General features: G+C 46.3%; 1 protein-coding gene across 1 annotated transcript in view; it reads left to right on the forward strand.

Moving 5' to 3' along the window:
• HYDIN (HYDIN axonemal central pair apparatus protein) overlaps window positions 1-24,857 on the forward strand; it is a 3,273,799-nt gene that overhangs the window by 2,130,285 nt on the left and 1,118,657 nt on the right. The window lies entirely within an intron of this gene.

Here is a 24,857-nt window from a genome sequence, read left to right on the forward strand (position 1 = left end):
AGAGTTTTGCAAAAGTAGCCATCAAACTGTTCACTGATGTAGATGATATGGCTCCCACTTTAGGAATAGCACAACTGTCATTTCCTGGAACAAAGGGTTGTTATTTCCAACAATTGGTTGTGTAGTTAATGGAGCAGGTTCTCTTTCGTCCTGCCTCTCCCTCCTTCCCAACTGGTTGGGAATGTCTGCATCCGCAGGCGGTCCGGAAAAAATGGCTGCAAAAGATAGCTGTCACTTTAAGAAAATTGAAGGCGTAGTGCCCACAACTTACCTCTACATCACCAACGTTCCACACCAGTTCCACTGGGCGGGTCAGAACTTTTCTGCGCTACAAGTCCCTCCTTTTTTGGGACATTACTTTTTGCTGTCCGTCCCTATTTTCGTAGCGATTGGCCATTTCTTTTTATTTGAATTTGTGGTGCCTCCCTCTACGTATGCCGTATATGACAGGATTCAAGCAGTGCATCCGTTCCTTGGAAGCAATTTTCGGCAACCGATCCCCATCATGCCTGTGTCCGGTGTTTGGGTATTCATCACCCGGTGAGTACCATGTCACAGCTGGGATCAGTACCGAAGACGTCTGAAGACTTCGTACAGAACAGGAGCGAGGCCGACATCGGTAAGAGGGGGGCGTTCCTTCAGGTGAGCTACATGTTTCGGCACCGCCCTTCGGTACCCAAGGGAAGACTGCCTTCTCAGTTTTGGGGTCTTCACAGGGCCGTTCAGGGTGAAAGCCGAGGCATGTTCACCTGAGAGTACCTCTGGGTGGGAAAACACTAATACCTTGAGGTGGGAAAGTGTTAGTACCTCCAGGCGAGAAATGGTCTGAAAAGATCCACCCGGTACCGGAAGAATTATTTACACCAGACAAAATTATTACGGTACTGGGGAAACCCTCTAATACCCCGGTAAACTGAACAGGCAAGGGTCCCTTCAAAGAGCGCACGCCTCCCCTTCCGATTCCCTTGTATCTGCTACAGCAGTCGGTTACTGTATGTAAAGCTTCCGGTACTACAGTACCGAAGGACAACATCTTATCCTCGGTATCTGCAGTTGAGTCCTCAAGCTCCTCGGTACCAAAGAAGTCACATAAGTCCTCTCACAAGAGGCATAAACATTCTCAATCGAGATCCAGTCCTGTACCGACTTCTCCAAGGAAGCACAAGCGGAAAGAATCACCTGTTGCATTTATCTCTGATTCGGTACCGGAGAGTCAAAAAGATAATTCAAGGCTCGGGAGGATAGCTCAGCGGCAACGTGCTCGCCTTGGAAGCAAAACGACATGGAGCAACACAGGTTCGATCCCCGGGTCCGCGCTTAGTAACCTCTGGGTATTAAGCACGTTATAAAATAACCTATCATATCATAACCTATTATTCTAGTTTCTGACTCGGAAGACATTGATGCTTCCATATTTTTACAGTTCCTCTGGAACAATTATTCAGCACTCCTGTGAAAGTGAATTCACCTCAAATTTTGCCATAACTTTCTCCTCAGTCTGAGGACAATTTGGCTCAACCAACTCAGTTTCCAGCACAATCTGGACCACAGCTGGTTTTAACTAATATCCAAGGGACTAGACTTGTGGTTTTCAACATCTACAATCCAAACCATCGGTCTACCAGGGTCGCCTATTATACTCCTCAGGGATCAGGGCCCACCAATCCTATTCCTGAGCCAATCGCTGTGTCAGTTGTCAACGAGGATTCAGCGCCTTCGTCCAAGAAACACATTTTTTCCTGAGATTCGGACACAGGTGCAGATGGCACTGCTCCATCACCATCTAAGGTGTTTCATGAGATTGTGACAAAAGCCATGCAGGCACTGGAAGTCATTCCTAAGGATAAGCCTGAAACAGCTGGTGTTTTTGGTAAACTACCATCTCAGTAGTCTAAAAATCCACTTCCCATGAAGTTATCTGTTCTAGAGCAAGCATTGGTACATTGGGGAAAATTTCATTCCGATCCGCACATCTCCAAAGCTTTAGACACTAAGTATAAGGTGCCTAAGGAAGAGCCTTCCATACTTATGGGAAACCTTCCTGCACAATCTGCGGTAGTTTCCGCTGCTCTAGGCACCAAGGAAAAAGGTCCTTCTCCATCTTAAGTTCTTGATATGAAAGCAAAAGCCTGGGAGGCACAGTGTAAAAAGTCCTACACTAATGCTTCCTTACAACTCTGGCAAGTAAGCACTGATACAGTTTTTGCAGGATTTAATATCCTTAATTGGAAGAACCTGGAGCGCTTTACAGACATGCTCCGTCAGGAAGCTGCTGATGAGTTTTCCTTTTGGATTTCAGAAGGTAAAGAGGTGCCTATCCAACAGCTTCAAGTTATTAAGGATCTCACTGACACAACATCAAGAGAGTTCACTAATGCAGTCTGGATGCGTAGACATGCATACTTATCAGCCTCTTCCCTACACCAGGATATTCAGGAGAAAGTTCTCGACCTTCCTTTTGATGGCCAAACACTTTTTGATCTTTCTACGAATGAGGTCCTTCAAAAATGTAAAGCCAGTATCACTGCCGATAAAACCCTTAGCTCAATTTCGGTGAAACAACTGTATCACCCAAACTCTAAATCGTTCAAACCACGTCCTCAAGGAAATAGTGGTCCTGCCATATCCACAACAAGTTATTACTCTTCTAGGAAGAGAGTGATATAGACCTAAATCGAGCCTTCCCACTTCGTCAAATTCTTCACAAGAACAAAATAAGTCTATTTGACTTCCTTCTGGGCATGTACATACCTTCTGCTCCAACTATCATCAATGGGGGGGAACATCCCCGGTAGCAGGAAGGGCGTCCCACTTTCTTCCTCATTGGGAAAGCATTACTCAAGAGGAATGAGTTTTGAATATTATTCGACATGGTTACCATCTTGCCCTTCTGGTTATTCTCCCATCCTCTCCCCCAAAGCACCAAAAATCTTCCCCGGAGCTCCTGGAAGAGAACCAAAAACTCCTTTCCTTAGGAGCGATAGAATTGGTTCCTCAAGAGGAATTAGGTTAGGGGTTTTACTCCTGTTACTTTTTGATCCCAAAGAAAACCGGCTGTATCCAGCCAATTCTTGACCTCTCAGATCTCAACCAGTTTCTGTTAATCCAAACCTTCCATATGGTGATCATTTCTCAGATTCTAGCCTCTCTTCCTCCGAATGATTGGATGGCATCTATAGATCTACAGGATGTTTATTTTCACATTCCCATCTTCAAAGATTACTGTCAGTTCCTGAGGTTCACCATAGGAAGGTCTCATTACCAGTTAACATGTCTGCCCTCCGGAGCTCCATTCTGCTCCCACAGTATTCACAAACATTTTAGAAACAGTGGTAGCTTACCTTCGGTTAAGGACAGTACATCTATATTGTTACCTAGACTACTGGCTACTCAAGGCCCATTCTCCGGAGGAATTGCTTCAAAAGATGCAATTTAGATGTCACACTCTTTTCAACCTAGGGTTTTCCATAAATGTGGCAAAATCCAAACTCATCCCTTCGCAAAGGATCCGGATTCTAGGAACAGTTATAGATACTACTCTACACAGAGCCTTCCCTCCCCCGGAAAGGGTGGAAGCAATTGAACAAGTCCTCTTGAAGTTCCAAACACATCAGGTTCTAACAGCTTGGTGGTTTCAAAGGCTCTTGAGTCTAATGGCCTCTTGTATAAACCTAGTTCCCTTTGCAAGGGTCCGTATGAGAACCGTTCAGTGACATCTTGCCTGCAACTGGAACCAATTGTTGAATTCTCAGGCAATGAAAATTCAAATTCCAAAGCAAATTCATGGCTCACTCATCTGGTGGAACTCCTCTGAGAACCTTTTAATCGGGTCTCCTTTTCAGCCTCCCCTTCACCAAATAGTTATTACAACAGACTCATCCGAGTAAGGTTGGGGAGCCCATTGTCTAAGTCTACCAGCACACAGCCTTTGGTCTTCTCAAGAAAAAAAGAACACACAAATGTCCTGGAACTAAGAGCTATATTTCTTGCTCTAAAATCATTTCTTCCCTCACTTCAAGGAAAGGTGTGAACATTCTCACGGACAATACTACTCTTTCCCTTCCCCTGCGTCTCTTTGCAGAGAAGATTTGGTATTGGTTCATTCAGAATAACATTTTCTTGTTGGCGTCCCATCTGGAGGGAAAGAACAACATCCTAGCAGGCATATGGAGCAGGTTACAGTCTGCTCCGCACAAGTGGGAGCTGAAACCTTCAGTAGCAAAGACAGTATTTCAGACGTGGGGCCATACATCAGTAAACCTCTTTGCCAACCAGCAAAACGCTCTATGTCCTCCGTTTGCGTCAAGGCAAGGCCAGGGTCTTCAGTCCCTGGGAGATGCTCTACAACTGGATTGTCGAACCTAGCACTTTACGCTTTGCCACCTCTCCAATTGATAGACAAAACATGGCTCAAATTCAAAATGTCATACAATCAAACAATGATTCTTATAGCTCCATTCTGGGCTCTCCAGATTTCATTTCCTGACCTCTTGGAGTTGGCAGGGACTTCCAAATTAGATATCTCATCATTGAGGAATCTGTTGACTCAACAGGAAGGGCAGGTTCTTCATCCCTCCCCTCGATTGCTGAACTTTAAGGCCTGATTCCTGAAAAACTAGCCTCCTCCCACTTAAAATTGTCAGAGCAAAATCATTCCACTATGTCAGCTTCCAGAAAAGCTTCTACTAAGAAGCGATATCGTAGCAAATGCTTACGGTTCTGTCAATGGGCCTTCTACCGCAGCCTTTACCCTCTAGTGGCTTCTATTGATAATGTCATGTGCTTCATGTCTCATGTAGTTTTCACAGGTGTCAAAGTAGACGATTGCAAACACTACTTATCGGCTATTGGAGCATACCTAAACAGAGAACATATCCCTTTCTCTCTTTCAAACAAAGCCATTCGTAGGCACTTTGAGGTACTTTTACTTTTACATCCCCCTGTTTGTGAACCTCCACCTCAATGGGATCTCAATGTAGTTATGTCAGCTCTAATGCAAAAAATCATTCGAGCCTATGGCATCATGCGAATTGGAACTCTTAACCTGGAAAACAGCATTTATAGTAGCCATTACTTCGGCTAGAAGAATTGGAGAACTCCAAGCTCTCTCTTCTAGGGAACCTTATATAGTTTTCCATAAGGATAAAGTAGTCCTCTGTACGGTCCCCTCCTTTCTACCAAAAGTGGTTTCCGATTTTCATTTGAGTCCAGAAATATGTCTTCCTGTTTTTCTTCCTAGGCTGCATGCTTCCGCAGCCGAGGAGACATTACAAAACCTAGATGTTGTAAGAACTCTAAAATGTTATCTAGAAAGGACAAACCATTCAGAAAAGCAGACCAGCCCTTCATTACTTATGGTGGTCTATCTCCTGGCAATAAAGCAGCTAAAGCTTCCATAGCCAGATGGGTTGTCTCCTGTATCTCCAAGGCTTATGATATGAAAGGGCTTGTGACTCCGCAGAGACTTCGGGCTCATTCCATAATAGCCAAGGCAGCATCCATAGCCTTCACCAGGCATGTTCCCATTGTATAAATCTGTAGAGTTGCTACCTGGGCTACCCCTTTTGCCTTTTGCAAGCACTTTGCTAGGGATATATCCTCTAGAAATGATGCAAAATTCGGCTAAGAGGTGCTCCGCAACTTGTTTGCCTGAATTCCGTACATGCTGTCTCCTCCACCCTTACTTATTCTAAGGCTTTTTAGTCTGTTCCCAATATGTTGGGAAGGAGGGAGAGCCAGGACGAAAGAGAAATGAAAAATTACCTTCATGGTGATTCAGGTTCTCTTAGTCCAGGCTCTCCCTCCTTCACAACACCCACACAGCCATCCCCTATAGTAAGAATATACTTCAAATTCTACCGCCATTGGCGGAACCACAGCAACTGGGTGTGGAATGTTGCTGACGTAGGGGTAAGGTGTGGGCCCAGCGCGAGGAGGGATGCATGCGTGACGTAGGCCCTACACCTTCAATTTTCTTATAGTGACAGCTATCTTATGCAGCCAGTTTTCCTGCCCGCCTGCAGATGCAGGCATTCCCAACCAGTTGAGAAGAAGGGACAAAGAGAATCTGAATCACCATGAAGGTAATTTTTCATATTTTTCATATTGAATTTATGGTTCTTTAGCAACATGTATGCAATGAATGGGGTTCCCAGAATAACTCCAAATAATCGCATCAACTAAGGAAGATGGCAAAGGTTGCTGTTTTATCAACAATTATGTAAACCAGCGGGGTTACAACGGACTTCAACGGACTTTCGCTCAATTCTCTAAACATTTCTCAAAAAAACATACACTTTATACAAAAATATGTCAGAAGTGACATCATACTACGTGGCAAATAAGAATATCCTACAGCCGATTATAATTGGTTCAAGGGGAACATCTAAGTATACTTTCTATAAGGACTGGGATTGTGATTGGCTGTTCACTGTCAGGTGTACAACTTATGCCTTCCTCTAAAACATGTAATCTCCAACACTATTAAGTACATGATTTATCATTGACTCTCAAACTATAAGGCCCTTAGTTAAATGGCCCTTTACAATTGGAATATTCGGTTCATTTAGCAGCACGTAAGCTCATACCCAGGTGCCAGGAGGTGGACTTGACTTTATCTCCCCACCCAATTAGCCCAACATCTTTGAACTTGGCCTTGCAAAGTATCCTTGTCTGTGGGAATATATGGGACTAGAGGCTTTCATTATCATTTTTTTAGGACTCCAAGCTCAACTCTATTTCCATCCTGCGCTCACTTGACAGGAGACCGCAATTTGGTCTATTCTGCAGCATTTAAATGTCTTAAATGAATAAACCTTGGCACGCTTCGTGTTTTTTGTTTGCCTGTTAATAAGGCATGATTCATCCTTCTAACGTTTGCTTTCAAGAATAGATAACCGACCTTGGCTGCTTCTGTTTTGATGCCAGGCCCCACAGCCTCGCCCGGCTCTTCCACGATCTCAGCTTATTCTTGCTGCAACACAATTCAGTCTTTCCTCTCCATGGGTTCTGGCTTACTAAAATTCATGACACCAATATCCAGCTTCTATATAATAGCGGCTTTGCCTGCAATCTATTCACTACGTATAGCCATCTTCTATGATCACTTAGTCTACTTGCGTTTATGAGTCTGTACAAATACTGAACTGTTGCATTTCTGTAGCACTTTGCATGCGTGCAATCTTCTTTTCTACATATGAAAGTTTACTTGATTCTTAACTCTCATCAGTTTCTGTAAGAGCCATACATTCTCTTCAGCCAGTATTCTCAGTGCGCCACGCTCGTCTCTTGTGACGTCACTAACTTCTCTTTCTCACTCTTTTCATATTCCTTCAGGGATTTCCTCCCTCAGATTGTCGTATATTCGGGGATACATTCAATAGGGTTTTCTCAGTGGATACGTTTTCTCAAATACTTGCCACTGTATTGGCACAACTGCTGGTGTCAAACATGGCACAGTCTGACTTCCAACAAATAGGAGGCAGGGGCACGGGATTTCTTGCAGAGGCATGCAGCTGCTCCTCTACAATATAATTGTTAATGTTCACCAACTCCACTTATTCCTGCTCATTCTCAGATTTTTCCTTCTCTCGCATCAGAGTATCTTTGGGTTCAGCCACTTTAGTTAGTTTTGTGGGATAAAAGCGATAGAACCCTTGCTTTCTGACTTTGGATTGAGCACTTTACTTGAAGGATCTCCAGTAGCGACCCCAAAAGTCGTTTTTTGGCAGCCCGTTCAGCATCAAGTGATATTTGGAGATTTTGCTGTAGCTGTTTAGAGCCTTCTGCTTCGTGGTCCACTCTATATTGCAGAGAGGCAAGAAATGATTCAATGAATAACATTTTGAAGTGTGGCAATGATACAAAATGATCGAATGCCATTTGATGGAGTCAAATGGTCGAAAAAATCGTCGATTTTTATTTTTTATTATTTATTTATTTTTTTTTTATGGGGGGGTTCACCCCACCCCCTTTTTCTATATTTTTTTTTTACCAAACAAAACGAAAAAAATACATAAATAAATAAATAAATGCAACCATTTTTTTTTTGATCAAATGGTCATTCGATCTTTTATTTTCAACCATTTGACCGGACACCATCATTGCCAAATAGTGGCTTGATCTTTAAAGTTGTTATCGATTCATATCGCTTCAAAAAAGGAGAAAGCTAAATCGTTAAAGCTGACATCACGTCGCATTGGGAGTTCAATGCCGTTTAATTTAATGCAGGAGCTGGGTCACTGTTAAGTTTTGGAGAAAAAACTGAATCATCCAAAGAAGCAGATGATACGGAGTCATTGAACTGGGCCTCAGAAGGAATAGAGGGCGTGTATAGAAAGGGCAAAATTGGTCTAAGCTGGGACAGACCAAGATCCGATTTTGTGTTGTTGTCGTCCAGCCCAAAAGGAGTAGAAGGCCTAGCATTAGAAGATGAGAGAATTGAGATGTGGGTCTTGTCATGTACGGGCTGAATTCCAGGCCCTTTTGAAAAAAGATCCTTGACCTCGCTTTTCATTAGCTTAGGTTTGGACCCCATTTTGCTTTTAATGTCTGCAATGTCTCTCGACAACCGCGCGGCATGTGGGGAGCCAAAGGTTCTGTATTGGCATTATATACATTGACAATGGCAGATCGAGACTGCACCCTATCGGGTACCAAGCCACTTTGCAAATCAGACGGCGTAGCTGTCAAAATTGACATACTTGTTGGATCAGTCTTCCGCTGAGGGGGGACCGACAAGGGGATCTTACTCCCAGGCCCCCGATTCCAGGCAAGCAACACAGGCTACCGACCCACATTCACCATCACTCCCTCTTCTTGCAGTCTTGGCTCAGGGCAAATTGTCACTTTACTAAAAGTGTTGTTAAGTTTATCATAAGACTTTAAATTGGCCTGGTCGACCACCTCACCATCGATTCAGCAGACAGAAGGCCAGGTTGAGATATTATTTCCAAGAATTCGGCGTCTGTTAAATCCAAATCATTCCCCCTTGCTCAAGGCTCAATTGCTTCCCCTCCTCCGATCGCACACCCTGGTGTTTGCGACACAAAACGTATCTGATAATACCTCTGATAATACCTCAGAACTCGCACATGTTAATACTCGCTTTAAGGGGGCTTTCTTTCCTTTGAAGGCGTTCACTAGACCTGTGCATGCCAGACACAGCCTTGAATCCTTAATCCACAATTGTGTGTCTTTTAGGGGCAATAGTTGGACATCATTTTGCAAGGAGCCCAATGTGAGCGGCATGAGCACTTTGGTTTGTTTCACTTGATTCAACGTTTTGGCTACAGTCTCGCTCACCTGAGATTTGACTTGCTGTCAAGTGCGCAGGTGTCATGACCCTTGCCCCTGGCCCTCACTGGCAAGTCAGCCTTCCAGTTAGGGCCAGGTCAAGGGCCTTAAAACTTCATCCAAGACTCTCTTGGAGTCACATAACCATCATGAATACCAACAGTAGAATGGGACTATTTACTTGGGACTATTTAACTTTGGGGGGGGGGTGGTCAGCCAACATGGAGGCACACACATAGCTCAGTTACAAGGAACTGAACTATGCGGTCTAGTCTTTTGGGTGTGGCGGGCCTGGGTCTACTTTACCTGGACTGCTTTGGGTGTGGCGGGCCTGGGACTATTTTACCTGCACTACTTTACCTGAGACTATTTAAACCACAGCCAAACAGCAGAACATGCTTTGTGTTATTTTGCTGTGGGCAGCGTAACGCTCACCGTGTCCAGTTCTTTAATACCAGCTTACCTGAAACCAAGGACCTGCAGAGAGAGAAAGAACACTACGAAACCTACCTGGAACAGTATCCTGTCTTCAATCCATTGCTGACTTCAGTTCCACTCACCTGAAGGTACGAACTCCATCATCTGGCACTGCATGCATCCTGGAATACCATAACCTGAAAAGAGGAGAAAGAAAGACAGCATTAGTAAGTGTTTACTCGCGTTTCCCCCGAATGAAGAAAGCCACACAATTCTTACCTGGGTAGTCATCTCCTGGTCAGTATCATTGCTGGAACATTACGGCGCTCGGCAAGGAACATCGCAACCTGCAAGGAGAGAAAAGACACAGGTTAGCAATATAAAAGGCGAAACAGCGCCGCGCATTGCGCATTACTCACCGGACAGCATAGCGCACACCGCGCTTTCGCCTACCGGCCCATGCTCATCTTCAAACTGCATGACAACACCAAAATACCTTTCCATACCTAAAAGGAAAGAAGCAAGACATTATTATTCGAACTAAGAGGAACATAAGAACTGCATATAAAGACTGTAAAGCAGCAAACCTACTGAGTCGCAGCAGGCCTGGGTTCCCACAGGGGGGCTTGCACCAGTGAAGTAACTTGGTTGCTGCTCGCCCCCCACATCTACACGCCCCTGCCACGAGGAGCAGGACAGAGAATCCACCTCTTACAATATTAAGGTGAGGAGAAGGCCCAAGGGGGAGGAAAGAGTTGAGGCCAAGGGAGGTGGGAAAACATAGACAATCTGGTATTGAATCCAGTTCTCCTATATTGTAGACCCATCTTTAACCAGAGGCCTTACCAAGGGACCAGGAGAGGGTTCGAGAGTGCAAATCATCCAACCAGGGCTGGGTGGCGTCCCCGTGGATACCAGGTGAGCGTAACAGAACACAAAGACTCAATAATATTATCCACCTGGGCGTCATGGAGACTTCAGAGACTGACCAGTTAGTTCAGTTGTTGGGACAATTACACGCTGAAGTACATTCAGCCAAGCAAGAAACCAACGCTCTTAGGAGGGATTTGATTGTTACTAAGGATCGTACAGACAAAATAAGTAGAACATTGCTCCAATCACAGGCAGGACAGGCCCCATTGCCTGGTAACATTCCGCCAGCACCTGTACCAACTTCTTCCACCAATCCAGTACATATAACCCTTCCTGGGGGAGTTCCTCTAGCTCCACCTGAACGATTTACAGGGGACCCAAAGAAGTATGCAACGTTCATGAACCAGTGTCGTCTTCATTTCCTTTGCAGACCTGGGCTTTTCCTAACGACCAACCGTGGGTTGCTTTTGTATTGTCATATCTGAGTGGCAGTGCTGCGGATTGGTCGGTACCATTGGTAAGTCAGTATAACCCTTTGTTACATGATTTTGGGGGTTTCCAGATGGAAATGGAGAAACCCTTTGCTCGTCATACCCAAGGCCAAGCATTAGACAACAAACTTTTGTCACTCCGTCAAGAAAGTCAAGACTTGCTTACATATATAGCAACATTTAACAGACTAGTCGTTGAAGCTGGGTGGCCTGAGGAAAAAAGGAACACACTATTTCATCGGGGTCTACAAGGGGAACTAAAGGATGTCCTTGCTCAAGTGGTTAACCCACCTAAAGACTGTGGAGAATTCATCAACCTTGTGGTGCAATTAGATCACACATTACAAGACCGAAAAGCTGACCGGATAAGGTTAGACACTCGAGCTGTGTATGTCCGGTCAAAGGATAATGTTCCACGTACATTGGAAAACACGGTAGAACCCATGCAAATCGGATGTGTACGGCCCCCTTTAACTAAAATTGAAAGAGACAAGAGAAGGCAACAGCAATTATGCTTATATTGCAGAAAATCAGGCCACTTCCTCAAAGAATGTCTAGTGAAACCACCAAGGAGAACTGTTGGAGCCACAGAGAAGGAAGATGATAACAAGGAGTCAGAAAACTACCAAGCCCGGCAAGCGTAGAGGTCCGCTTGTCGAGCGAGAAGGATGAGCCACAGACCTCACACTTTGCATTACCAGTAATTTTGATCAATCACCAACAACCGTCTCGGATGCATGCTGTCGATGCATACATAGACAGCGGAGCAGTTGGGAATTATGTAGACCAAGATCTGGCAGAAGAGATGGGGCTTCCCTTATGCTTTAAGTTGACTACTGTCATGATGCCTACCCCCGGAGCACCAGGACAGGCCCAGCACCCCCGAGAGCAGGCATCATGCCCTCGGGTAAAAGCCCAGCGGCCCCTAATAGGGGCTCTTTGGACTTTGTCCTGGCGCCTTTGGCGCCAGGCTCATGTTGGACATCAGTCCTGGCGCCATAGGCGCCAGGCTCATAAAAGAGGGTGTTTGGTGCACTTACCTGACGCAGACCATGCTGCATGAAGCCTCAAGCCAAATGAGGCTTAGGAGGGACTATTTTCTCAAAGGAACTATTTTACTTGGGTGGGGACCGTGGAAGAATACTTACCTGGAACTTCTTCCAAGGCTATTTAAACCACGCCCGGACTGCCACACGTGCTTCGCGTTGCTCTGCATCTAGCAGCTGAACGCTCACCGTGCCTGCTCCTGCATCTTGCCTCCATCCACGGCCGCCTCGATCTTGGGATACCTGAAAGGAAGGGAAGAGAAAAGGTGAAAACCAAGAACTTAATCTAATTTCTTACCTGTCTCCGGAATAATCACGCCAGCGATCCTGAAGATAGACATTCTTTAAAAGCATCGCGCTACTTGTAGCAGCGCCGCGCATCACTCACCTGCCTCGTGGGCTCTTCACTATCCACTGCGACCTTCTGGGCATTCCGCCACATCTCTCCACCTGCAGGGGAGAAGAAGAGACAAAAGGTGAGCAGGAGGAACAAATGAGGAAAGCCTGATTTTCCGTCACAAGACTTACCTGGCCATATTTGACGGAACCACTCCTCATTTCGGGTCGGCGCCACTTCTTGGCCTGGTACCGCACCCGGCCCCTAAGGGGAAAAAAGAAAGACATTACTAGAGGGATTCAAAGACATTTAAAGGCATCATTTTATCACGAACTCACCTGAGTTTATCTCCGGCAATATCCCTCGAAGCATCACTTCCACTCTGCACCTGAAAATAAGGACAGATCGCAGGTTAAGAAAAGCAAACAAAGAGAATACTCTACTCTGGAACTTTTTAAACTGCATACTTATGGCATTTCGCCTTCCGAAACCAGTGAAGTAACTGGTCAAATACGCGCCCCTGCACCAGAAGCAGGATGGAGAGCTCATCCATTCAAACATTAAGGTGAGCCTTGATTGGGGATTTCGGAGGTGGTCAGAGAAGAGCAAAGGGGAGGTGGGAAACAATCATAATACTCTGCAGTCAGTTAATCCCCTTTCTCCACCTACAGAAAGATTTTTCTACGGGCCAGACAAGCCAGATTTGGGGGTCCAGTTCAGTCGGTGTTTCGAATCCTGCGCATCACGATTGAAGAGGTCACAGCAATCCAGACCAGGTCAGCGCCTCCGTGGGAGCCAGATGAGCGTTACAACTACTGAAAAATGTACTACTGTTGATGGGACAGAAATAGCTTCCGGACCAGTAACCCAATGTACAGCAGCACTAACCCTACTGTGCCAGGATGGACACCGAGAATCTATTTCATTCAATCTCATCAAAGCTCCTCAGTTTCGACTAATCTTAGGGATGCCATGGTTAGTAGCTCACAACCCTCTAATAGATTGGCGTGCCAAGAAGTTGGCCTTTTCTGATGATTGTGCTCGCACCTGTTATAACCAAGAAAAGGGGAAAACAGACTTATGTACATCTGCTACTCCCAGTACGGCAGTGATTGCACTAGGTGTGAATAGTACTCTACCAAATGAATACCAAGATTTTCAAGACTTGTTCCACAAAGAACAAGCCAATACTCTACCACCGCACAGGCCCTACGATTGTCAGATCAACCTCATACCTGGTGCGCAAATTCCTTGTGGTCGAATCTATGCACTTACTGAACCAGAAAACTTCCATTTGAAATCTTATCTTGATCAGTACCTGGCAAATGGATTTATCCGCCCATTTAAATCACTGACAGCCAGTCCCTTATTCTTCGTACCAAAGAAGGAAGGAGATTTGAGGACTTGCATCGACTATCGCGCATTAAACCAGATCACAGTAAAAAAATGTTATCCACTGCCCCTTATTCCCGAATTATTGGATCAAGTCAAAGACGCCCAAATCTATACCAAACTGGACCGTAGGGGGGTGTACCATCTTGTTCGAGTGAAGAAAGGAGACAAATGGAAAACCGCCTTTCATACCAAATACAGCTTGTATGAATACCAGGTAATGCCTTTTGGACTTTGCAACGCTCCTGCTGCATTCCAGTACTTTATGAATGATGTTTTGCGGGAGTTAATCGACGTTTGTGCCCTGGTTTACATTGATGACATCTTAGTGTATTCTGCTACAAAAGAAGACCATGTCAGGCATGTCCGCTCCGTTCTTACTAAACTCTGCCAACATAAACTGTATGCTAAACTCGAAAAATGCTCTTTTCATGTCACCGAAATGGAGTTCCTCGGTTTTATCCTCACACCAAAAGGTATCAGAATGGATAGGCACAAGGTAGATGCCATTCTTCACTGGCCGTCACCAACTTCATTTAAAGGAATCCAGATTATGTTGGGCTTTGCAAACTTTTACCGCCGATTCATCCCAGATTTTTCCCAAATAGTGCCTCCAATTACATCACTATTGAGAAAAAACAATAAAAAGTTCCATTGGACCGAAGAAGCAGAGAAGGCCTTTCAAGAACTTAAGAAAAAAGTCACTTCTGCTCCAGTTCTACGGCATCCTCGCCCAGACCTCCCTTATATAGTTGAAACAGATGCCTCTAGCATGGCTATGGGAGCTGATCTCTCACAAAGGGACCCAGGAACTGGCAAGTTACACCGTGTGGCCTTCTGGTCACGAAAATTCTCACCTCCCAAACTCAACTATGCTATCACAGACCAAGAACTCTTGGCTATATAATCAGCTTTCAAGGCATGGCAACACTATCTCCTTGGTGCTAGACATACTGTCACGGTCATAACTGATCATCGAAACCTGCAATACCTAAAAACAGCAAAGGCTCAATCATCCCGTCAACTGCGGTGGGCTCTTTTCTTCGCTGAATATGACTGTGATCACCTACCGGCCAGGAGTCCGAAACGGAAAGGCTGACGCCTTGTCCCGCATGGGTGTTGATGAAACGGTATACATAACTCCAGGTCCAGTAGCCATCATTCCAGAAGACAAACTCCTGGGTTTTACGACAACATTGACACAGGGTGAACTCCAAAACAAGATCCAACTCTTAATGGATCCCACTTTCTCACAAGAGTGGTATACTCAAGGAGAACATTACACCATTAAAGACCAGTTACCATATTTTAGGAACAGTCTATACTTGCCAAGTAAAGATTTACAAGAGCAGGTTATTTCGGGTTATCACGACTCCCTGATTGAAGGTCATCCTGGAATTGCCAAAACTCTAGCTAAAGTAAAACAAAACTATTGGTGGCCCACATGGCGTAAAGACATCATACAATTTATCCAATCTTGCAGTGTGTGTGCACAAAACAAGTCCCAAAAGCATAAACCAGCTGGTCTTCTCCAACCATTGGAAATTCCTCCCGCACCATGGCACACACTGTCCCTTAATTTCATTACAGATCTACCTCCCAGTCAAGGATTCAACACCATCTTAGTAGTTGTAGAGTCTTCCAAATGCATCCAATTTAGCAAACGTATTCCTGGTGGAAATCGTACGGCTACATGGCTTTCCATCGGTCTTGATCTCAGATCGAGGTAGTCAGTTTGTATCCAACTTCTGGAGGAAATGCTGTTCAAAGGCCCAAATTGACATTCGACTATCCACAAGTCACCATTCTCAAACAGATGCCCAAACAGAAAGAACAAACCAATACCTATGTTGCATGTTACATCAAGTGGAAAGAAATTGGAAGGACGTGTAATGGATAGCTAAATATGCCTATAATTCATTACACACCAGCACTGGACAAACCCCTTTCTACACTATATATGGTAGACATCCACGTACTTCAGAATTGGATCCCCCAACCCCTTTGGAAATGCCAGCAGTTAAAACCCTACATACGACTATTTCCCAGGCCTTCAAAGAAGCAGCAGAACATTTACTCCAAGCCAAGAACAGGCAAAAGAAATTTGCTGACAAACATCGCAGTAAAGCCCCCGACTATCAAATTGGAGACAAGGTCTGGTTAGCATCAAAATATGTGCCCATAAAAGGGACTCAGACCTTTCATCCCCAATATCTGGGACCTTATTCTATAGAATCCATAATAAATCCAGTGGCAGTTAAATTAGCCCTACCACCCACTATGCAGATTCATCCTGTGTTTCACGTATCACTCCTGAAACCGGTCCAACCCGGTACTCGGGTTACAACACCACCAAAACCAGTATTAGTTGATGGAGAACCAGAGTTTGAATTAAAGCATATCCTAGACTCAAAATACACCAGATCCAAACTATACTACTTAGTTGATTGGAAGGGATACGGCCCTCAAGACAGATCATGGGAACCTAGTGAATACATCCATGCACCTCGCTTAATTAAAAAGTTCCATCAGAATTACCCAGCCAAACCAGGACCAGGCAGAAGTGCCACCGTGAGAGGGGCCTTGGGGTGGAGTGCTGTCATGACTCTTGCCCCTGGCCCTCACTGGCAAGTCAGCCTTCCAGTTAGGGCCAGGTCAAGGGCCTTAAAACTTCATCCCAGACTCTCTTGGAGTCAGTCCTGGCGCCTTTGGTGCCAGGCTCATAACCATCATGAAGACCAACATTAGAATGGGTCTATTTACTTGGGACTATTTAACTTCGGGGGGGGGGTCAGCCAACATGGAGGCACACACACAGCTCAGTTACAAGGAACTGAACTATGCGGTCTAGTCTTTTGGGTGTGGCAAGCCTGGGACTACTTTGGGTGTGGCAGGCCTGGGACTATTTTACCTGGACTACTTTACCTGAGACTATTTAAACCACACCCAAACAGCAGAACATGCTTTGTGTTATTCTGCTGTGGGCAGCGTAACGCTCACCGTGTCCAGTTCTTTAATGCCAGCTTACCTGAAACCAAGGACCTGCAGAGAGAGAAAGAACACTACGAAACTTACCTGGAACAGTATCCTGTCTTCAATCCATTGCCGAATTCAGTTCCACTCACCAAACTCCATCATCTGGCACTGCATGCATCCTGGAATACCATAACCTGGAAAGAGGAGAAAGAAAGACCGCATTAGTAAGTGTTTACTCACGTTTCCTCCCGAATGAAGAAAGCCACACAATTCTTACCTGGGTAGTCAGCTCCTGGTCAGTATCATTGCTGGAACATTACAGCGCTCGGCAAGGAACATCGCAACCTGCAAGGAGAGAAAAGACACAGGTTAGCAATATAAAAGGTGAAACAGCGGCGCGCATCGCGCATTACTCACCGGACAGCATCGCGCACACCGCGCTTTCGCCTACCGGCCCATGCTCATCTTCAAACTGCATGACAACACCAAAATACCTTTCCATACCTAAAAGGAAAGAAGCAAGACATTATTATTCGAACTAAGAGGAACATAAGAACTGCATATAAAGACTGTAAAGCAGCAAACCTACAGAGTCGCAGCAGGCCTGGATTCCCACAAGGGGGCTTGCACCAGTGAAGTAACTTGGTCGCTGCTCGCCCCCCACATCTACGCGCCCCTGCCAAGAGGAGCAGGACGGAGAATCCACCTTTTCCAATATTAAGGTGAGGGGAAGGCCCAAGGGGGAGGAAGGAGTTGAGGCCAAGGGAGGTGGGAAAACATAAAAACAATCTGGTATTGAATCCAGCTCTCCTATATTGCAGACCCATCTTTAACCAGAGGCCTTACCAAGGGACCGGGAGAGGGTTCGACAGTGCAAATCATCCAACCAGGGCTGGGTGGCATCCCCGTGAGCTACGGAAGCAGAATCTATTGTGATCATGACAGAGCCTTCCTCCACCGACTCTGACCACCAGACTCACCGGGAACACTGGAAACACATGACGCACTCCGCGCCACCCTGTGGAAGAAGTGAGGTTTTTATCAAATGTCAATGCCTCCTGGCAAAGGACAGAAAGAGCAGACTTCACACTGCTTGCACTGGTTGCTCACTGGAAAGGCCTGATGCACTCCCTAAAAAATTAGAGTATTGTCAATTGGGTGTTTAAGGCAAAAACAGTGGAAATAGGTAACACTGGACACACTTACTTAGGGTGCCACAGGACAGAAATGCATGCTTACATTATGCACAACATTAATACAGAACATAGATTTCGAAGGGATTGTGTCCTCCGACGTATTCCTTATCTTAGATATCTTAGATAGATATCCTTCAGCTTTGCTGGCCTCGGAAAATTTTTTTCGCCAGAGGGCGCTGCGCGTCGATGATCGCCGAGTCGATGACCCTCGACGGCCTCCGTGCCGACGTCGACGTCATCCTGCCTATAAAGGCCGCGCGCAGCGTCCGTTGCTCAGTTCCGTTTTTCCGCGCTTCGTTGTGCCTCGGAACACCGTTGCTCAGTTCTCGTCAAGATAACGTATATAATAACTACTATTTACCTCGATATCGATGGCATCCTCCTCCGACCCGACGACCCCTCGGTCCGGTTTCAAAAAGTGCCGAGACTGCGGGAAGAAAATGTCGTTGACGGACCCTCACAGGGTCTGTTTGTGGTGTCTGGGAATCACGCACCAGAGTTCGGAGTGTGAGGAATGCCTTTCCATGACGGCGAAAGCCTTGAAGGAGCGTAGGGGGAAGCTCGAGAGAGGTAGGTCAACTTTAACTTCCTCGAAAGCTTCTTCGGTAGAGTCGAGACGTTCGTCTCCTCACCATAAAAAACACTCTCGATCTAGATCACGAAGTGGCTCCCACCACTCGTCGACATCGAGACACTCGAAGAAGAGACGTAGGAGATCCCCTTCGTCATCTTCGTCGAGTTCTCCTGAGAGAGTTCATTGCCCCACAAAACGCAGCTCGCAAGCTGAGTGGGAGGAATTCAGGAAAAAGATGCTAAGCGTCTTCGAGAAAGCGGCCTCGTCCCCCTCGAAGACAGCTGAGGGTGATACCCCGGGTAAAAAACCCAAAAAATCTAAACGCCGCGAGTCGCAGTACCCGGCGGAAAAGTCAACCCGAAAGCGCCTCGAGCCATCGGGAGATAAAGCATCATCGACGCCATCGTCGAAAACTCCTTCGAAACAGAGGTCGGCGCCATCGACGCCGTTGTCGAAGGATTCATCGGCGCATCAGTCGATCGAGTCGACGCCGACGTCGACGCCGATATCGACGCCGGTGAAGGAAAGAACCACGGCTACTCCACAGCCAACGGTTAGACAAAAGACCTCCGACTCGACGCCGAGAACGTCGACGTCGTTCTCGAGCAAGACTCCGATCCTTTCGAGTTCTTCGAGGCCTAGTACACATTTCTCGACGCTTTTCACGGCGCCTTCGAGTACTTTCACGTCGGTGTCGACGACATCGACGTTTTCAAGGCCTGTGATGATGGCTCCTTCTGCATTGGAAATGGGGTTTATACCATTCCAAAAACCAATGTATCCCCCTTTAACCTCGATTTTTGAGGAAAGGGAGGATTCAGACCAAGATATTGATTTACAGAGGACCACATCACCAGAGCCAGAGACTTTCGCCTCTGAGGAAGGAAGATTAAAAAATCTTCAGGATGCACTTCAGGAAGCTAGTGGCTTGGACACTTCTCCTGAAGCAGAATTTATCAAACCAGACCCAGGAGAACATGCGGAGACTCCATATAGAGCTCTGATGTCTAGAATCATAGAATTTATGGGTTGGTCTGCACCTTCTCCTGCCTTTCAGCAGGATGATCTCACTGACATACTGGACAAGGGCCCACAGGAGGATCCTGTGGTTCCATTTCACTCTGCTCTACAGAGAAGGATTTTGACAAACTGGGAAACGCCAGAAATTATCCCGGCAGTAAATAAAAAACTGTCAACAAAATACAGGGTGGCTAGTTCTGACCCTGAATATTTGTCAAAACACCCTACTCCTGAGAGCTTGGTTGTACAGGCTGCAACCTCATCAGGCAGCACATCTGCATACCCCACTGCTCCGCAGGATAGGGATGACAAAAAATATGATGCCATGGCTAAGAAGGTTTTTTCTGCCTGTAGCATGGCGTTAAAGTCTATTAACGCGACCTGTACGCTCGCTAGGTTCAGCCACACCCTTTGGGAGTGCGCTTCATCAGCGGCTGACTGCCTCCAAGAAGGAGAGGAAAGGGACGCATTTTTAAACATCATCAGGGATGGTAAAGATGCGATGTGCGAGACCCTACAAACTGGCCTAGATTCTGCTGACAGTATCAGCAGGGCCATGGCGGCAAGTACCACAATCCGCAGGCATGCGTGGTTGAGGAAGTCTGGTTTTGCCTCTGACGTGCAGACCAGGCTTTTGAATATGCCCTTTGACGGTTCTACCCTCTTTGGAAAGAAGGCGGATGACAGTTTGGAGAAACTGCAAACGTCCAAGGCAGCAGCCAAGTCATTGGGAGCTGCTATCCGTCAGAATACCTTTCGTCCTTCGGGATCATCGTGGAGAGGACGGTCCTTTCGTTACTATTCCTCATATGGAAGGGGCAGGGGACGACCGGCTCAAAGAGGCCAAGGAAGATTTACCCGTGGTGGACGGGGTAGGGGAAAGAAAGCCGCACCCGCAGGAGCAGGAGCCACTTTACCTTCGGCAACTGCATCAGCCGCTTCAAAACCACTCTGAGGTCTCCCCTCACAGAACACCAGTAGGGGGCAGGTTAACTCACCATCTGACGGAATGGCAGGCTATTACGTCAGATGCTTGGGCTCTGGAGACAGTGGCCCAAGGTTACTGCCTGCCCTTCCTACATATCCCTCAGAGTCATCCACCGGGGAACAACCCTTTGAAGCTTCCAGATCCGCTCCTCTTGCAGGAGGTTTTAGACCTGCTAGAGAAAGGTGCCATAGAACTGGTACCTGTAGCGGAAAGGAACAAGGGTTGGTACTCCCCCTACTTCATAATACCGAAGAAGGACGGAGGACTGAGACCCATCTTAGACTTACGGGAATTAAACAAATTCCTCCGAAAGGACAAGTTCAAGATGGTGACTCTCTCTCAGATCCTTCAGGCCCTCCAGCTTCAGGACTGGTTGGTATCTCTAGACCTCCAGGACGCTTATTTCCATGTGCCGATCCATCCCAGGCACAGGAGATACCTGAGGTTCGCGATTGGCAGCTCTCATTATCAATTTCGAGTTCTGCCATTTGGGCTAACCTCCGCCCCGAGGGTCTTTACCAAGCTAATGTCGGTTGTGGCTGCAAGTCTAAGGAGGGAAGGGATTCATGTCTACCCTTACCTAGACGATTGGTTGATCAGAGCTGTATCTTCGGAACAGGCTCAGAGACAACTAGATTATGTTTGCCACTTCCTTCACAAGCTGGGCTTCTCCCTCAATTTAAAGAAGTCACAGATGATACCATCACAGAGACTCCAATTCATTGGAGCAGTCCTGGACACTTCCCTGGGAAAAGCCTTGCCACCAGAGGTGAGGGCTCGAGATATTCTGCAGATGGTCATCAGATTTCAGAATGCCCAATATCTCCCAGCCTACGACTTTCTGAGGTTGCTAGGCCTCATGGCATCCTGCATATTCCTCGTGCCGGAGGCTCGCCTGAGAATGAGATCCCTCCAGTGGGCACTGAGAACTCAGTGGTCACAGTTCTCAGGAAGGATGACAGATCTCCTTCGGATCCCGGTCAAAGTAGCCCGAGACCTTCAGTGGTGGGCCTGTCGGGAGAACATCCTGAAAGGAGAAATGTTTTGGCAACCATGGCCGGAGATAACAGTAGTCACGGATGCCTCACTCACGGGGTGGGGAGCTCACGCCAACGACTTGACCATCAGCGGTCGTTGGTCTCCATCGGAGTCCAGACTACATATCAACCTGTTGGAGCTGAGAGCCATCAGACTAGCGCTGAAGGCTTTTCTGCCGTCTGTACGGGGAAGAAACGTCCTAATAATGACGGACAATACAGTGGCCATGCACTACCTCAACAAAAGAGGAGGCGTAGGCTCACTACCACTGTGCAGAGAGGCGATGCAGCTCTGGTTTTGGGCAATTCAGGAAGGAATCTCTCTATCGGCAATTCACCTAGCCGGAGAGAAGAACTTGACAGCGGACGCTCTGAGCAGGCAGAGCACAGTCTCTCACGAGTGGGAGATAGCTCAGGAAGTCCTTCAAGAGATCTTCGCCCTTTGGGGAACCCCTCAAGTGGATCTGTTCGCCACCAGTATCAACAGGAAGTGCGACAGATTTTGCTCAAGGGAATTTCCCCCGAGAGGAGCTCTAGGAGATGCGTTCGTAGTGGACTGGGAGTTCCCACTTCTGTACGCGTTCCCTCCGGTCCCTGTCATTCCTCAAATGATCAGGAGGTTGAGAAGGTTTCGGAAGACCATGATCCTAATTGCCCCGGATTGGGCCAGGAGAACGTGGTACCCGGACCTTCTAGACATGTCCATCTGCCCTCCAATTCGACTGCCATACAGAGAGGATCTTCTCTCGCAGAAGGAAGGTCAGGTTCTCCATCCAGCCATCAAGACCCTCAACCTTCACGCTTGGTGTCTGAAAGGTTGAGGTACAAGGATTGGGACCTTCCGGATGATGTTATGGAGGTGTTGCTTTCGGCCAGAAGGCCGGCAACTAAAACTCTATACCGCTGCCGTTGGAACAAATTTTGCAGCTGGTGCAGAGAAAAGAATATTGAACCCTTTTCTTGTGGTACACCTATGGTGTTGTCATTCTTACTTTACCTGGCTAATTCAGGCCTACAGGTTGGCACAATTAAGGGCTATCTCGCAGCGCTATCAATCTTTAAGCGCACTGCAGAGGAGCCTTCATACTTCAAAATTCCATTGGTAATACAATACCTAAAAGGATTAACTAATGTTTATCCCCCGAAACCTTTTCAAGTTCCCTTATGGGATTTAAACCTAATTTTAAACTTCCTAAAGGGTGCCCCTTTTGAACCACTACACTCTTGTTCATTGAAGCTTCTCACCCTCAAAACTGTTTTGCTAATAGCATTGACATCTGCTAGAAGGGTTAGCGAGTTGCAAGCCTTATCGTGTAAACCTCCACATACAATCTTTTACAAGGACAAAGTTGTTCTTCAGGTGAAGCCTAACTTCCTCCCGAAGGTAGTCTCGGAGTTTCACATCACTCAGAAGATTATATTACCTTCTTTCTACCCTCCTCCTCATCCGGGGAAGGAGGAAGAGAGACTGCACAGGCTGGACCCTAAGCGAGCCTTGAGCTTCTATATCAGCAGATTGGCTAAGATCAGACAAGCAGACCAACTCTTTGTAGGTTATGCAGGACATAAGTTGGGCCTTCCAATAACAAAACAAACCATCTCCAGATGGATTATTTTAGCCATTCTGGAGTGCTACAAATTGGCAGGAAAGGAGCCTCCTCAAAATCTAAGGGCTCATTCTACCAGGGGTATCGCAACATCCTCAGCCCTTCAAAGAGGGGTGCCAATTCGAGATATATGTGCGGCTGCCACATGGTCGTCCGCACATACATTTACCAAATTCTATAGCCTGGATTCCTCCTCTAGTCAAGAAACTAGATTCGGCAAGGCTGTGTTACACTCTGTCCATTCTGGAAGGGTAACATAACTTTTATTACTCCCGCCTCCAGTCACAATACCACTGCTATGGGAGTCTATCTAAGATAAGGAATACGTCGGAGGACACAATCCCTTCGAAGAACTAGTTACTCTTACCTTGTAACGTTCTTTCGATGGGATGTTCCTCCGACGTATTCCTTATCGACCCTCCCATCCATCCCCGCAGTATGACTTCCTGTGGGTTTGCAGCCTATGCTCCTTCAAGGTGATTAGTCTAATCCAAAAACATTACTGGGGACTACAAAACGGAACTGAGCAACGGACGCTGCGCGCGGCCTTTATAGGCAGGATGACGTCGACGTCGGCACGGAGGCCGTCGAGGGTCATCGACTCGGCGATCATCGACGCGCAGCGCCCTCTGGCGAAAAAAATTTTCCGAGGCCAGCAAAGCTGAAGGATATCTATCTAAGATATCTAAGATAAGGAATACGTCGGAGGAACATCCCATCGAAAGAACGTTACAAGGTAAGAGTAACTAGTTCTTCTGATGTATAGGTTAGCAAAAGATAGCCATTGTATTACAGATGGCTGAACGCCTCAGAATCCCATGAAGGTTTAAGAGTGATGGGCAGAAGTAGAAAAACTGCTGTGTGCAACTCTAGAAGGGGGTGTCTGGGGAGCGCAGCTGAAAACAGGTGCAGATCAGTTGGCAGTATTTAATAGCAGCATATGTGATTTTCAATGGTGTGACTCATAAAAACGAAACTGGCATAACAGGCTAGAAAGAATAAGGTGGAGAAATTAACCAACAGCAAACCAGACAGCCTATTTATGTCTTGAACACAGTGTACTAAAAAGTCTGAAGAAGTCATTTTTTAAAACTTGTTTTTGTCCAGTCCATATTTCAATGACTCCAGGAAACAACCTAGTCTTGATAATTTGTATAGGGAGTCATGTGTTTCAGGAAGTGTTTATGGCCAATGGGACACAAGTGATGGTTTGACCTTTAAGTAAAATGGACAATTAGAATATGTCAAAATCTAAGGTTCAGACTAGCATAAACATTGTTGTGCAATGCTGTATCGTCTATAAAGAAGTGTGTTTAAAATGGGCAGGCTTTGAGTCCGTGCCTGACTAACCAACTCTGTGGCCTGTGTAACGATTCCCAGTCGACAGAATACAACCTTTGCTCTTTGCACAATTCTGTCTCTCAGGGTTTTTTTATTGAATTATGAGTGGACAGGTCCTCCTTAACAGCCCTTATCCATGATTTGGAGCGCATCATCCACCACCTGGATGGTGGCTGTCTCGATGCTACACTTTGGGCGGAACCCTGACTGAGGAGGTGGAGTTGTGATTCTGGGGAGTAGTTGTGTAGCAACTACTTTTTCCAAGATT

The sequence above is a fragment of the Ambystoma mexicanum genome, chromosome 1p (genome assembly GCF_040938575.1).
Source record: "Ambystoma mexicanum isolate Mex_15411 chromosome 1p, UKY_AmexF1_1, whole genome shotgun sequence".
Lineage (NCBI taxonomy): Eukaryota > Metazoa > Chordata > Amphibia > Caudata > Ambystomatidae > Ambystoma > Ambystoma mexicanum.